Source organism: Pelodiscus sinensis, chromosome 3 (genome assembly GCF_049634645.1).
Source record: "Pelodiscus sinensis isolate JC-2024 chromosome 3, ASM4963464v1, whole genome shotgun sequence".
In the NCBI taxonomy this organism is placed as follows: Eukaryota; Metazoa; Chordata; order Testudines; family Trionychidae; genus Pelodiscus; species Pelodiscus sinensis.
In genome coordinates, this window is record NC_134713.1 from 4,997,361 (window position 1) to 5,014,292 (window position 16,932).

The following is a 16,932-nucleotide window of genomic DNA, read 5'->3' on the forward strand; positions in this document are numbered from 1 at the left end:
CAATGCAATGCACAGTAAATGATGACTCCTGCACCACGGAGTTTACAATTTCACTAAGACAAGGCTTGGATTTCACAAAAAACTAAAAAGGGAGAGTACAGGCAGGAGAAAGGAAGTGGTTACAAGAGGCGGCATCTTCACTGACTAGGTCTGTGCAAAGCTAGAGGGCTTCAACTTTATTTATTATCTCTCTAGCTGTTATCAGAAGTGAGTCACCTAGAAGCATCATCCATGAAATTGACTTTGAATAAAGATTTGAAGGAACAGAGGATTTATAATCAAGGCACCGGCCTAAGTCTCCGGAAAGTTAAGGTAAATTCTGGGCTCCACAACAGGCTTCCTCTGGAACCCCCCATCTCAATTCCTCATCTCTACAATGAGGACTAGGGATGTTAAAATGTGTTTTATTAAATAAACATGTAACCACATAGGGACCCCACTGCTACACACGGGGGGCGGGGAGGGCGATAGTTGGCTCCCCACGTGCAGAAGCATGGCAGGGGGAGAGCAGGCAGCTCCCCATGCGTACCAAGAGGCCACGTGTAACCATGAAAGTTAACCAATGAGCCGTGTACACAGCTACACTTTCACGTCCCTAATGAGGGCAATATTACTTTCCTTCCTCTGTTCCTAGGACTGTCTACTTTGAGTATACACTCTTTGAATTGTTCCTGTGTGCATCTATCGCAGCCAGCGAAACAGAATCCTTAACTCATCTGAGAGCTCTAAGTGCTACCGAAACACAAATCATAATCAGCTTGCTTTGTAAAATGCCTGTGCTTGCTTAGAGCACAGCCAGCCACCTAGCTAGCATCTGTGATTTTGAAATTGAAGATGCCAGGCACTGGGGTACTACCCCAAACATAGATCATATAGATTTTTTTTTTTTTTTTTTTTTTTTTTTTGCAGCAATCTAAGATTACATTTCGTCAAGCAAAATTCACTGGGATAATTTCCAAGCCTCAGAATCAAAAGGTTTGTTTCACTATCTGGAATGACATAAAGCCCAATCAAGCCAAAGACAAGCTGGCCAAACACCACACAGCTGCTGTACTGCGTGAAGTGCTACCAAAGTACTGAATGAACACTTGGGGAAAAGTTGGACACTCACTCCTAATCGGCAAAATCCTGAAGAGGCTGCAAAGATTACACAGCAATCCCAACAGAGTAGAGGGAACATAAGTCACTCATATCAACATTCCTCGCTGTGCCTCACAAGTGTACATACTAGTAGCAGCTGCTCTGCAGACCGACAACACAATCCTCCTTTTAATGAGGGATCAGACGCAGCCTGTAATAAGTTCTCTAATAACAATCAATGAACTGTGGTCAGAGGGGATTTCATGGAGCTGAGAGGCAAACAGTAAAACTTCTAAAGGTTGCCTTCGCATAGCAACCCACAGCCTATAAAGATGAACTACTACAAAAGAACCTGAGCAACACTGGGTAAGTCAACTCAATTTGTTTTTCTTTATTTAAATCATTGCTCTGGGTTGGGGCTCGGGATGAGGGGTTCAGTATGCAGCCTGCTCCAGGGAGAGAGAACCACCCCAACCCCTTCTCACTGGAGCAGCTTGGCACCTCGGGGGTGGAAGACTCGGGCCTGGGGCAGTCCTAGATTGGGAGGGGGTGGGGCCCCCATCCAGCCCCTTTCATCTGCCTGGTGATTCTGTGTCTTTTCTGTATGGTTGCATGAGAAGCAATCCCATTCCAGGCCCATCCCATTGTCCTGGCACAACCAAACCCAGACGTTGCTTTAAGTTGCGATAAAAGGAAGCTGTGTACCAAATTTGGTGGTCTTACCTCTTACCGTTTAACAGGAGTTCTTGAATGACAAGCTCTCTCAAATATATAGTAGATATTCATGAGAATGGCATACAAAATGCTCCCCTGCACTCAATCATGACACCACAACTGCTGTTTAAAAGTGGAGTGTTAGAGGAAGGAATCAGATATCAACTAAGCCCTGGCCAGATACTAAAGTCACCAGCAAACAGATCAGTTGCACCTCTTAGCCTGTTCAACGGCTCAACAAGAAACTCTCTCCTAACACACACTTACACATACTCATGCACCTGTTCAACTGAACATGGTTTGGCGGTCGAGCCCAACCCCAACCCCAACTCCACTAGCTGCATGATTATTCATTTTACAGGCCACTTAGATGCAAATCGTTATTCATCTTACTGCCGAGAAGACTTTTCCTAGCAAACATTCCAAATAATCTTCTACAACAAACAGTCCCACTTAGATGTACAGGATTAAGGTTTTTTACATTAGTTTTCTGAATTCTGCAGACTCTGAAACCAAGCAGAGTGAATACTGGGGCATTCTAAGCTATCCCACACACACCACACCCATATAGCTTTGGAACATTTGTGAACAAATGTTACAGCCATTACATATGGAACAACGGATATTTATCCCACTGCTGGTTAAGCAGGCACTTCCGCCCGACGGTGTATACCATGCATTGTTGCTCCCACTTATTTAAAAACGAAAAATATTCCTCCCGAACAATACCATGTTATCTGTGAATAACTGGCTTGCATCGTACTAGCATTCAACACCACCAATGACCTTTACCGCATGACTGTTATATTTTTATCACATAATGAACATGTTATCTTGCATCCGCTCTCTAACAGTTAGCTAAGAACTGATCAATCGGGGCATCCGCACAGATAATTTGTGCCTCTAAGAAACTAAAAGCTCCGATGAAGACCCCAAAGCATGCATACAAACACAGCAAGTCTAACAGATCTGGGGAAAAGACAAAAAATAAATGTCTCAATGATGTACTAAAAAGCACAGAATCGTTTATTTAAGCCTCAAGAGTGGCCATACCACAGCTTGTGAGCCGCATCGGGCTCTTTAGGGCTAAAGAGACGTTCTCTTCCCCCTTTCTCTGCCTACCAAACTAGCAAGGAGCTCAGGGCTTCTGTTCCATAGAGGGTGGTGTGGCTAGGAGTTTCCGCTAGAGACAACTGGTGCCTGCTAAGAGTGAGGTGGTAGAATTTAAAGCTCCCCCTAACAGAGTTAGCAAACCCTGGAGAAAATCTGATCCCACGTGTGCTCCCCACCTCTCTGCTTTGCCTCTGGCTTCTGCCCAGTTAGGGGACAAGTCTCAGAGCTTTATGGGCTTCTGGGCCACGGCTCAGGGCTCCAGGGGGAGCAGGCACCCAGCCTCTCCATGACTGAAGAAGCCCCACCCCCATCAGCAGGTAATTCCTGCTCTCAAATTTCTGAAGATTGTCATATGTGGCTGAGAGGGTCGGTAAGTTTGGCCAGCCCTGGTTTACACCATGCCAATATATGCAGTAGCTGGAACACAAATGGTCATGAAGGTGCATCACTTTTCCTCTTCTCAGTGATACTGTTGAGTCCCTATAGAATGAGGGAACGTCTACCGAAAACATACTGCGTTTCAAAGGAAAAAAATCAAACATACTATTAAAAAAATCCTCCAAAAAGTGACACGTTTAAGCCCAGCCCTGTCACTGACTCACTCTGGCATCTTGGGAAAGTCACTTCATTTCCCCAAGTCTCTGTTTCTCCATCTATTCGCTAGGGGCCATGCTTCCCAATCTCCCAGGAGTCTTCTAACGATTAGTGTTTGCAAATCATGGTGACAACGAAAGAGCCCTTACTGGCTCGGGGGCCCAGTGCAACGTGATCCCCTGCCAAAAGGAACGAAACCCGCCACCATGTAGTTCTAGCTTTTTCTCTTCCATTCTTGCCCCATGGATATACGGAGCTAAGAAACAGAATGGAGCCCACAGATTCGAAGGTACATCTGTTTGCCCGAGCAGCACACGCCAGCAACTTAGGTTAGCCAAACTGCTTCCTTTTTAGGGTACGCCTAGACTACATGCCTCTGTCGCCAGAGGCATGTAGATTAGGCTACCAGACATAGGAAAATGAAGCGGCGATTTAAATAATCGCTGCTTCATTTAGAATCATAGAATAATAGGACTGGAAGGGACCTCAAGAGGTCATCGAGTCCAGCCCCCCGCCCTCAAGGCAGGACCAAGCTCCGTCTACACCATCCCTGACAGATGTCTATCTAACCTGTTCTTAAATATCTCCAGAGAGGGAGATTCCACCACCTCCCTTGGCAATTTATTCCAATATTTGACCACCCTGACAGTTAGGAATTTTTTCCTAATGTCCAATCTAAACCTCCCCTGCTGCACTTTAAGCCCATTACTCCTTGTCCTGTCCTCAGAAACCAAGAGGAACAAATTTTCTCCTTCCTCCTTGTGACACCCTTTTAGATATTTGAAAACCGCTATCATGTCCCCCATTAATCTTCTTTTTTCCAAACTAAACAAGCCCAGTTCATGAAGCCTGGCTTCATAGGTCATGTTCTCTAAACCTTTAATCATTCTTCATAGGTCATGTTCATAAACATTTAAATTTACATGGCTGCCGCGCTGAGCCGACAAACAGCTGATCAGCTGTTTGTCGGCTCAGTGCGATATTCTGGACGCACGGGTGTCGACATCAAAGGTATTTGTCGACCACCCAGGTAAACCTCATCTCAGGAGGCATACCTGGGTGGTCAACAAATACCTTTGATGTCGCCACCCGTGCGTCCAGACTATCGCGCTGAGCCGACAAACAGCTGATCAGCTGTTTGTCGGCTCAGCGCGGCAACCATGTAAATTTAAATGAAGCGGCGATTATTTAAATCGCTGCTTCATTTTCCTATGTCTGGTAGCCTAATCTACATGCCTCTGGCGACAGAGGCATGTAGTCTAGACGTACCCTTAGATCCTTTTTAGAAGGGTGATCCTCATAGGTAACTGATTAACTAATGGGCCCACCACGCTAGAGCAGACTCTCCCGTCCGACATGGGGGGGGTGCCTGCTCCAGCCCAGCCAGGTGCACCCCGCTATGGGCAGAGGGCAGTGCGGCAGGCCTGACCTGGTCTGATAATTTGTGGTTCTGCCACAGACTTCCTACAGGATCAACTCCTCAGGCAAGACATTTCTCTCTCCCTGGGCCTCAGTTCCTAGTCTCTCACCCTTTATCATTCTTCTCTATTCAAATACAGACAATCCCCGTCTTGAAGAGCTTCATATGTGCATGTATACTGCTTCTAGCACTACTGGGTCTCAAACAGGTCTTATGGTAGCATCATACAAATGGATGGGGAGAAGGAATCTCTGGTTAGGGATGTAATAGTGCAGTACAGTGTTTCTTAAATTTTGTAAGACCGAGGAACACCAAACAATTTTTTTTAATGAGGAACACCAAGGATTTTTTGATGGGGGGGGGAAGAAGGAGGGGAAGGCTGGGGAAAAGTTATTGAGCAAAAAAAAAAAAAAACCAAACAGGTCAGCTGCACCTTTAAGGGCGGCCATTTTGAATTCTTCTCCGCAGCACACCGGTGTGCCACGGAACACAGTTTAAGAAACACTGGTGTAGCGGGTTAAATAATTCACTCATAAGCAGCTGCTTAACGGTTACTGCTATCAGCTACATGCAAACCACACACACCCATTTCCTCCCCACCCCTACCCTCCAGGGTCTCTGAATTAAAAGTATTTTGGGAGCCGGCAAGTAGGCACCCTGGCTCAGTCTCGGCTCACGCTGGGTCCTGGCTGGCAGCTCCGCCCATTGCAGCTCAAACTCTTTTACACGCAGAGCTGCTTATTGGTTAATCATGTATTCGATTAAATTTTTGTCAGCTACAGGCAACCCCCGCACCTAATTGTTTCCTGGAGAACCGTTGTAAGCTGAACCCTTATTTCCCATAGGCGCAATGTTATAAATAACGTTCCGTTCCTGGAAACCCATTTCATATCCTAAAAATATCAAAATTGCCAATGAAAATGGAGGAAAACTAAACTAAATAGTTCAAATAATGAACGAAAATAACAAAAAAGTGAAAACCAACGTGGCGAAGACATGCGCGGTTCAAGCAGCAGCTGCAAACTGGCGAGTTTTGGGACAATGCATGGAGTCTGCATTGTACGCCGTCGTAAATGCGAGCAGCAGACGTAAATTGGGGGATTTTAGGAGGTATCTAGCATGAAAAAAATGGTAGTAAATCCAGGGGTTCGTAAGTCAGGCGGTCGTAAATTGAGGGTCGCCTGTACATGATTACCAAATTACAAGCTTCCTAACATCCCTATCTCCGGTGCTTGTCTTATATTAGAGCCTCAGATATTCAGACTGTAGAAATATTCCTAGTAAGAGTATTATAAAAAAAAATCAATATCCCATATCCTCTTTCCTTAAGTCCCAAGACTCCACATAATCAAGTTTTTGGGGGGTATTGCCATAAAAAATTGTATTTACAAACACTTCCCCAAACCTTCCATATGAATCTCATGTTACAAGTTCTTCCTTCCTCGCCTCACCAGAGATTACAGCAATGTCCTAGTTTCACCTGCCTCCGCATTGGGATGAGACAACAATGACATCATATGCCATTTACTATTGAAATTAGTATCTGGAAAATATTTCATCTCTAGTACAGACGAGAATTTATTTCAGCCTGATGGATTACACTAGAGAAGTAAGTTTACCAGCGTGCGTTGTGGTTTAAGAAAGCCCTGGAAGACGGCTGGGCACAGCATGCTGGGTTTTTTGTACCACCTCTGGCTCCCTGATCATGAGGGATTTCTCCCTCATTGGAGACCATCTGTCACCAAATGAGGGCTGGGCATAGATTTAGAGAACGGCCAGAGAAGAAACGATCTAGTGATGTCATTAGCTTGATCTCCAGACTCGTCGAGTTTCACGATAACCTACTAGCATTCCTGTGAGCACTGCAACCAGCAACGTGAGACTACTAATGGAATGCTCAAGGTCCAACCTCACAGCTGATTCTGCGTTTCAGGACTGCTAAAGAACATGAAGCAAAAGAGCTGTAGCCACATGGCGCTTTTGCTTCTCAGCACATCCCATTGTCTCTAGCTAAGGTGCAGCTTCACCCACAGAAGCAATAGTAGGCGCTCCAGCTGTCATCACTTAACCACACAGATCAGGACAGACCTAGAAGAAGGGGCCACGCCAAAATCGAGTGTCACTGTCTAATATTTCCACTGACACACTGGAGATTAGGGATGTTAAAATCAAATTAATTAATCAATCGAATAGTCGATGGAATTTCCATTGACTATTCGATTAGTCGATAAGGGTGCTTCCGCTTTGAAATGTAGCAAGAGCCGCCCGGCAGCTGCTACATTTCAAAGGTGGAAGTGCCGCAGTGTTCTGCCGTTGAAATGTACAAGAACCAGAGGGGCCAGCAGGGGGCTCCATGCACCGTTTCAATCTCTGAAATGCACAAGTGTCCCCTGACTCTAGTCGCCCCGCTGGCCCCAGGCTCCTTGCAGCACTTCTCCTTTGAAATGTACAAGAGCCCCAGAGGGGACTCTTGTACATTTCTAAGTTGGAAAGCCGCAGTTGCGCCCCTGCCCCCTCCCACGGAGTTGGAGCTGGGGGGAAGAGGCTTTTAAGCAGGCTCCCCCCAGCACCCTGTCCTTTTCCCCGCCCTTGCTGCCTCTTTCTGATACAGGCAGCAAGGGGGGGAATCGACTAATCAACTAGTGTGTCGACTATCCGATAAGCTTTTGCTTATCGGACAGTCGACTAGTTGCTTACATCTCTACTGGAGATAGCAAAAAAATGGGATAATTTGATAAACAAGAGCCTAGCACAGATACACTCAAAGCAGAGGAAGTTGAAAATAGTAGATATCACAGATAAAGAGGTCAGATTCACTACATCATGAATAGAGAGTGACCAATTACTCTAACCTATTTTTCATCATAATCTGAACAATTTCTGAAGTGATCCTTGAACACAGTGGCAGCTCTGACCACCCTCCCCTCCCTTTTGCCATAAATGCTCTCACGGGAACGCTCTTCAGCCCCCATCCAGGCATGTTTTACAGAGTCTTAAATCCAGCTGTTTAAAAAAAAAGGCATCTTCAGAGAAGACGGATGCTGGGAGAGTTCTGTCCTAGCTGTGAAGGGAGATCTCCCAAAGTGATTGTTTTCAATAGCGGCATCTCCACTCAATGCAGCATCAGCTCAACTGTCTCTATGAAGCAGAAGTAGGGAATCTACTAAGATGTTAAGGGATGCAAATGCTTATCGGATAGTCGACATGATAGTCGACTAGTCACTTCCCGCCCCCACTTTCTGCCTCTATCAGATGCCTCTATCAGGGAGAAGAAGGGGCTCCGTGCGGCACTGCCGCTTTGAAATGCCGCAACACTGCTACAGCGTTTCAAAGGGACAGTGCCGCCCTATCGACTAATCAAATAGTCAATGCAAAAATGCATCGACTATTCCATTAGTCAATTACACTATATTTAACATCCTTAGAACCTACAGGAGAGTTCAATTCAACCTGCAGGGGTCGAACAGCACCACAGTGCCAACCTCATCCACAGCGCCCGGCCAGGCGGCAGCAACAAGCGCCTGAGCCCCTTCCCGGCCGGGAGTGCTCGTCGCTCGGAGCTGCGCCATGCAGCCAAGCAGCAGTGGGGAAACCGCCAGAGTCCCTTCCACACTACAGCACTCACCACCCAGACCCAAGCCAGGGGGCAGTGGGAAAAATCGCTGGAGCCCTGCCCTGGCTGAAGAGTCTACTCCTGAGCCCCTCTCCAGCAACCAGTGCTGGGAAAAGGGAGGAAGGGGTGGCCGCAGCAACATTTTCAGTTCCAGCAGATGCAATGAGGTTCATCAAAGAAAAGGAACCTCGGTCATCCCCCTAAAATACTAAATCAAAAAGTACATTGCTTTAAAAGTTTTGTGTAGGCGCACTGCACACATGTAGGCACGCTTCTCCGTCTGGGGCCTTTTTGGGGCTCATTTGTGTGGCCCCCAATTGATTTTTCTGGGGGTTAATGGCCCTTGACTTAAAAAAGGGTTCTCGTCCCTGCTCTAAAGTTTTCGGCCAGCTCACTCAAAAGGAAAGATAGCCATGCCAATCAAAGTAGAGTGCCAAATTAGTTAGCAATAACACAAACATACAAAGAAATTAGTTATCTCAAATTTTGCACCTTCCAAGGGGACACTCCAGATTAGGCCAAATTAAAAAAGTATTCAAGTAAAATCAGTTCCCTGAACTGTAATTTTGGTTTCTCTATCTGCTGTTCTCCCCAATTACTACTGGGAATTCTGCCTTTCTGCCTGTTCTCAGTGATCAGAGGCAGCTACCCAGGTTTCTGAAAACCACTCACTGCCGCCTCCATGCATTGCTTGTTCTCCACGCATACTTACTGCCTGGTGGCACTGCCTACTTGAGTGCCAGGAAATAGCAACAAAACCAAAGCTTAATGACTGGGTAACAGGTCAGTGAAATACACATACTTGCAGGCCCAAAAGCAAAAATCACAGACACAAACCTCTCTCTTTCACTAACAACTCACTTAAATATCCTTGAGTTGGCAGATATAAAATATTAGCACAGGGTGGGGCTGCCCAGAGCAGTGAAATCCCTACTATGAATAACCAAAATTACAAGGAAAGAAACTAATTTTACTTTTTGCAGTGACAGGGATCTGCTGCTCTGGTCAGCTACTGCTAGTAAGTGAGGAACAAACATCCCCCCAACAAAGGAAGGAAACAGACAGACTAGGTGACGTGGAGAAAGTAAAACACACACCTCAGTGAAAGTCAACTATGACTTAATTTTTCATTTTCCCCAAAAAATAAACAAAAGAAACCCCAAGATGTTTCACTCAATGTAGCTGGGAACAAAATATGCACTGAGATTTGTACTAACCACACAGAACAGGAGTGGGCAAGATTCGGCCCATGGGCCAGGGTTAGCAACCCACCAAGCCTTTTAATCTGGCCCGCTGCTACTCCTGGGGCACAGAGCAGTTCTGCTCAAAGCAACTAGCTGCTCCCTATGGCTCTTTGCCATATGGGGAGGGGGGGAGAGAAGAAGAGCTTTCAGCACTTTGCCCCACCCCCAGCAAAATCTCTCAGCTCCTATTGACCAGAAACTGGCCAATGGGAGCCGAGAGATTTTGCAGGGGGCGGAGGCAGCGTGAAGACTCCCGCACACACAGTGCAGAGAGCCACCTGGAGCGGTCTGGGGCTGCTAGCAAGCCTGCCTGAGAGTGCTGCTGGCTGGGAGCTGCTAAGGTAAGCGCCTCCCAGCCAGAGCCTGCCTCTGGCACCCCACCCCCTTCCACCACCCAATCCCCTTTCCAGACTATGCACCCCCTCTTACGCCGCTTCCCCAGGCCAGAATCCTCTCCTGCACTCCAAACCCCTGTCCCAGGTCATAACCACTCTGTAACCTGAACTCCCTCTCAGACACCACACCCTCTCCTGAACCCCAAGCTCCCGTCTGCACCCCGCCCTCTATTCCAGACCCTGCACCTCCTCCATAGAAAAGTGAGGCCCTTGACCACATACCAAAATCTTGGAGTGACCCATCAAAAAATATTGCCCACCCCTGACACAGAAGAATACCCTTCATCTGCGGGGTTGCCTTGACACACACACAGAACCATCCATCACCCACCCCAACACACTCAACAGAACGAGGAAGCAAAGGCTTTGTAGGAGCACTACGAGCACCAAGACGTTCAAGCTGTTTTGTAAATTAAGTGGTGGAAGTTTTTTCTGGAGTTTAGCTGAAAATCCAGCTCAGTCTCTCAGTGAGGGATGTTATAAATCGGTTATTTTCTTAGTGGTTGCGCTGTTATTCTGTGCCCCCAGGGGGTAGCGGCAGCAGTCAGTGCACTTTCAGCCCCACTCCTGGGAAGCCCCCTGCTGCCCCACATTGCTGCCTCTGTATCAGAGGCAGCAGTGTGAGGTCGCAGGCATGAGGTGCCAGTCTGCATGGGGGGCCAGTTTAAAAACGGGCGGCAACAACGGCACGGCAGGTGGGAGCCAGTTTGTATCAGAAGCAGCAGCGCCGAGTGGCAGGCAGCTCACCTGTGTACTCTTCATTTAAAACTTAGACTGGCTGGCCAGGACTGAGCCAGCCTGGTGGTCCAAATTTTAAATGCAGGGCACGTGGGAGGAGAGGGGTTGTTGCAATTAATACCAACATCTGCTCTGACTGGGGGATCTAGAGTCTCTGCAGCCAGTGGAGAGTCTTCAGAACCAGGGATGGTTGGTCCCAGCTAAATTTTCTGCCTGCTAAATTTTCTGCCTGCTTTTCTTATCACAGAGACTAAAGTAAAGGAGCATTCCTGAAAGATCATCCAGGGGAACAAGGTGGCAGCCACGCTCCACATTTGAGGATTCAAAAAGACGTATCTGAGGAAAGTAAAAGACAGGAGTCAGGCGAGAGGAGAACAGTGGCCCCAGAGCCTGTGAATCTACTACACCAGTGCTGAGAGCAGCCAGCAGAAACCTGAGTCTGTCCTACTGGATCTGGCTATGAATGTTACCTTGAGGAAGGAGCCATGTGAAACGTGACCCTCTAAAAGACTGTCTGAATTGGCCAGTTATTCTGCTGATTTTATTTCCCTTGAAGACGGGCAGCTCCGAAACTACATCGACTCTACAGCCGGGATTGGTGCTCCAAGATTGATGCTACCAGAGGTTGATTTAGTGGGTCTAACAAAGACCTGCCAAATCAAGCACAGATTGCTTTCTACTCGACCCTAACACTCTACTCCTGATGAGGAGAGTAAGGTAAGTTGATGGGAAACTTTTCCCCGTGTAGACCCCACAGTATCTCAAGCTAAGGTACATTGACTCCAGCTGCATTATTCGTGTAAGACAACTTACTGTGGTAGTGCAGACCTATCCTGACTGTGCTACCTTATTTCTCTAGACATGACCAAATGCTCTGGCTATAGAGCTCCAGCCTTCATTCTGCCTGGGTCACTCCAGAAAGCGGCAGTGGTGTCCTCATCGCTTTCTCTGGTAGCATTCCAGTGGATCTGCAGGAAGAGGCTGTGTTTCTGACCAGCTGCGGCCCCAGAAAATTGATGCTCGTAATGGGAATAACCTGATCTAGGAGCCCCCGCTTGGATACTCAGATCATCTGAGGAGTCCCAGGATGCTGTGAACTTTTCTGCCCCTTTTATTGCTCAGAGAAGTTGTCCTGGGATGTCTCAATAGTTGACTAGCTCCAGAAATAGCAGGCAAGCAGACTGGCTGGCAAAGACTGCTGAGAACATCGTCCTACTTGGAAAATTCCCCAGATACTGACAAGAGGGGGAGGGGTTACTAGGTCAATGCTGGGGGGGGTAAGGGGAAGGAAGGCTAGGAAGCAGCAAGCAATAAGCAGCCCTCTGAAGTGCTCCTATAAGCTACAGGCAGCGAGGAAGCACCTGGAGACTGTGAAAACGGCCAATACCACTCAAAACCCCCAGTGCACGAGAGACAAAAACCAGTAAGTCAAAATTCAGAGAGACAGAATCCACAATGGCCTGTAAGAAGCAGTAAAGGAGAAATCGCTGCTGACACCAGCAGATGTAGTCACCTGGAGCTCATGTTGGCAGTGCAATTCCCGAGCTCACTGTGAGTATATCTGAAACAGCAAAAGACTAAGACAGCAGCACCGAGAGAAATGCAGTTTTGTTATAATGTGCTGAGTGTGTTTAACCTCCCTCCTGCACGTCACCCCATAGTAGCCTGTAGGCCCATCCAACCTGGCAGTGACCCTGTGTACTGCATGGTCACCAAGGAATGGGATTTCTCCAGGCTTTGCTTAACCTATAGGAGATGGCCACAAAGCATGCTCAGAAGTGGTTTTTCGGCTTAACTTTTTGATTTGCAAGTAATTTTCCAAGCCAAGGTCCAACTTCTCAAGGGCTGTTCATGTGCACAATTTGAGTGAAGGAGTGGGGAAATGTTATATTTTCCAGCAACGTTAAAAAGTGAGAATCTTCCCTCAAACCTTCTGAAAATTCCCCTCAGAAATGAGACCAAGCATGAAAAGACTCAGCCCCCAGAAGAGAATATTCTGGAAAGTTATGAGTTTATCAAAAGCCCAACGTAACTTTTGGTAACGGATGAGCTAAAATACAATACATAGTCTTAGCAAAGAGCCAATACATGCTTTTTTTAAAAAAAGCTTCATTTCTATTCTTTGTGAAGATTAAGAGCTGAGCTCTGGAAGGAAAGCCAAACAAAGAATGGCAAGTAAAGAGGATTCCACTTCAAGACTGCAGTAACAATGAACCAAAAGTAAAATGTGAAAGTAAACATAATACACCTCGATTTTTTTAAATGTGAGTTGCAACTAGTGAGCAAAATCCAAACTCCAAAGCTCACATTACCTAGTAAAATAATTTATATTAGAGCATCTGAAATACTCAGAATAAATAGGGAGCATGGAAAATTATTTTTAAATTAACTGGACTCCAAAATTCCCCCTCCACGAGTATAACGAAATGTCTGAATTTGCCAGCTAAATTAAGAAACGTATTCCATGCAGTTCCCAAAACAAATCTAGTCTGCAACTAAACTTGGGCTGGAATGAAGACATTCCTTCCCAATTATGGGACACAGTTGGGAAGATGGTTATTTTCATAGCTCATAACAGAAAAAGCTGAAGTTGTAGTTGAAATGGTCTCAGAATACAATCTTGAAATAAAACAAGGGGCCAAGCCTGAGAAGATTTGCACCAATACCACATACCTAAGAGACATCTTATTGTCAGACAGCAGAAGAGTCTTCCTGGACATTTTCTCCTTTTTGTGCTAACTCCAATTCACATTAATGGGAACTATGTACAAACCCCAGTTTTATAGGGAAGCATATGACTTCTGCAACAGAACGACAGTGTCCTGCTGTTTGGTATCCTTCATGATTATGTAGAACTAGATTTACCCGGCGTTGCCTGAGTCCTTATCTCAATTTTTGTTTTTTGAGAAATAAAATGGAAATGTCCAGGCTTCATTTGAATCATTGCTCTGGGGTGGGGCTGGAGGTGAGGGGTCAGTATACAGGCTGCCCCAGGGAGAGAGAACAGCCCCAGCCCTCTCTCACTGCAGCAGCTTGGGGCCAGGTGCTTCTCAGTCTTTTAGAGAAGCACCTCTCCATGGCTGCTGCAGTCCCAGTGGGCACAGCCGGGGAAGGGATACATGTCCACTGGGGCTGGGGCAGGTCCAGGTTCATCTGCCCCCAGCACTCCACAGCCAAGGCGTGGAATGCAGCAAATAGCGCACTTTCCCCTCGCTCCCTGACGAAATAGAACAGCCAGCAATAGAATAGAATCATAGAACCATAGAACTGGAAGAGACCTCAGAAGATCATCAAGTCCAGCCCCCTGCTCTAAGCAGGACCAATTCCAACTAAATCAACCCGGCCAGGGCTGTGTCAGGCCGAGACTTAAACACCTCTATGGATGGAGACTCCACTACTTCCCTAGGTAACCCATTCCAATGTTCCTGTACCAATCAGGGAGGTGAGGAGAGCTTTAGCACTCCCTAATGGGCGCTTGGAGGGTGGGAGTTTTGGGGCTGAAGCAGTCCCAGATTGGGAGGGAGCACACCCCTAGCTCTTACTGTTTAAAATCCTTGAACAAACTCTCTCAAATATGTGGTAAATGACAAATCATTTTTATCCATTCTTTGTAAAACGTGACACGTACTGAGCTCCACTGCCTGCTAAATTACCAGTGCTGCCGCGGAAAGAAAGCCACCATTAAAAGCACCAACACGGCCCTAAATAGGAGCTGCTCCTTGCTCCGACAGAGATTAACAGCAAAATTGGAGGAGGACAGGAGCATGCCAACTTTTTCCAAAGTGAAGATAAAACAAATTTTTCCACTGTCAATTCATGAACTATGAATGATAAAATTATTAGAGAACTGGAAGGAATCTCAAGAGGTCATCAAGTCCAGTCCCCTGCATTCATGGAAAGATCGAGCACCATCTAGACTATCCCTGATAGATGTCTGTCTAATCAGCTCTTAAACATCTCCAGTGACGACGATTCCACAACCTCCCTGGGCAATTTATTCTATTGCTTAACCACCCTGAGAGGAAGTTTTTCCTAATATCCAACCTAAATCTCCCTTACTGCACTTTAAGCCCATTGCTTCTTGTCTCATCCTCATAAATTAAGGAGGATAATTTTTTCCCTCCTCCTTTTAGATACCTGCATATTTAAACAATCCCAATTTTTTCATTTTTTTCAATCTTCCCTCATAACTCATGTTTTCTAGACCTTTAATCAATTTTGTTGCTCTTCTCTGAACCTTTTCCAGTTTGTCCACCTTTCCTGAAATGTGGTGCCCAGAACTGGACACAATACTCCAGCTGAGACCTAACCACCATGGAGTACAGCAGAAGAATTACTTGTCGTGTCTTGCTCATAATGTCCCTGCTAATCAATCCCAGAATGATGATGATGTTTTTTTTAACAGTGTAACACTGTTGACTCATATTTAGCTTGTGGTCCACTATGGCCCCAAGATCCCTTTCTGCAGTACTCCTTCCTAGACAGTCACTTCCCGTTTTGTATGTGTGCAACTGATTGTTCCTTCCTAAGTGGAGTACTGTCCATTTGCCCTTACTGAATTTCATCCACTTTACCTTAGATCATTTCCTCAGTTTGTCCAGATCATTATGCGTTACAATCCTGTCCTCCAAAGCACTTGCTTGTAACCTCTCCCAGCCTAGTGTCAACTGCAAACTTTATAAGTGTACTCTCTATGCCACTATCTAAATCACTGATAAAGATATTGAACAGAACCAGTCCCAGAACTGGTCTCCGCAGAAACCTGATCTTCATGCCCTTCTAGCATGATGTGAACAACTGACATCTACTCTCTGGGAATGGTTATCCATCCAATTATGAACCATCAGATAGGAGCTCCATTTAGGTTGTATTTTAGAATGGCTACACTGGGGTCAGACCAAAGGTCCAACTAGCCCAGTGTCCTGTCTTCCAGCAGTAGCCAATGCCAGGTGCCCCAGAGGGAATGAACAGAACAGGTAGCCATCAAGCGATCCATCAGCTGTTGGTCATTCTGAACTTCTGACAGAGGCAAGGGACACGATCCCTTTCCATCCTGGCTAATGACCATTAGAAGGACCTACTCTTCATGAATTTATTTAGTTCTTTTTTAGAATCCTGTTATAGTCTTGGACTTCAAACATCATCTTGCAAGGAGTTCCACAGATTGACTGTGAGTTGCTTGAAGAAGTAATTCCTTTTGTTTGTTTTACATCTGCTACCTATTATTTAGTTCATGTGTTATGAGGAAGAGGTAAATAACTCTTCTTTATTCATTTTTTCCACACCAGTCATGATTTTATAGACCTCTATCATATTTCCCTTACCTGTCCCTTTTCCAAGAGGAAAAGTCCCAATCTTATTCATCTCTCCTCATATGGCAGCCATTTCATTCCCCTCCTCCATTTTTGTTGCCCTTTTCTGAACTTTTTCAAATGCCAATATACCTTTTTTGAGATGAGGCAACCGCCTCTGCATGCAGCATTCAAGATGTTGGCAAATCCTGGATTATATAGAAACATTAAGATATTCTCGGTCATATTCTCTACCCCTTTCTTAATGATTCCTGAAATTCTGTTTGCTTTTCTGACTGCTGCTGCACGTTGAGCGGATTCCCTAATTTGTGAATGAGAAGGCCATGCAAGACTTTATCAAAAACTTCAATAAAGTGTACAAGTATGTAAGCCTAGTTACCATTTAGAGAGGAAAGTCCTGTGTCTAGGGTACTAACCTGGGATATGCAAGTTCAATTCCCTACTCCACCCCAGACTTCCTATCTCCAAATTAAAGGAAATGGAAGAAATACGAGGGTACATAGGTACCAAAGGGTACGTCTAGACTACAGGCTTCTGTCGACAGAAGTTTTGTTGACAGATACTGTCGACAAAACTTCTGTCGACAAAGAGCATCTACACTACATTGAGTTCTGTCGACAAAGCAAGCTGCTTTGTCGACATGGTAGTGTAGACGCAAAGGACAGTTTACATGCAATAACACCTTCTGTCGACAGAAACTCTGTCGACA

General features: G+C 45.9%; 1 protein-coding gene and 1 long non-coding RNA gene across 5 annotated transcripts in view; one reads left to right on the forward strand and one right to left on the reverse strand.

Annotated features, from left to right (window-relative positions):
* EXTL3 (exostosin like glycosyltransferase 3) overlaps nucleotides 1-16,932 on the reverse strand; it is a 220,813-nt gene that overhangs the window by 152,381 nt on the left and 51,500 nt on the right. The gene's annotated exons all lie outside the window — the stretch shown is intronic.
* Nucleotides 1,089-13,877, forward strand: LOC142827727 (uncharacterized). The gene is made up of 3 exons (XR_012902432.1): nucleotides 1,089-1,446; nucleotides 11,159-11,628; nucleotides 11,771-13,877. It is a non-coding gene; the product is annotated as an uncharacterized LOC142827727 (long non-coding RNA).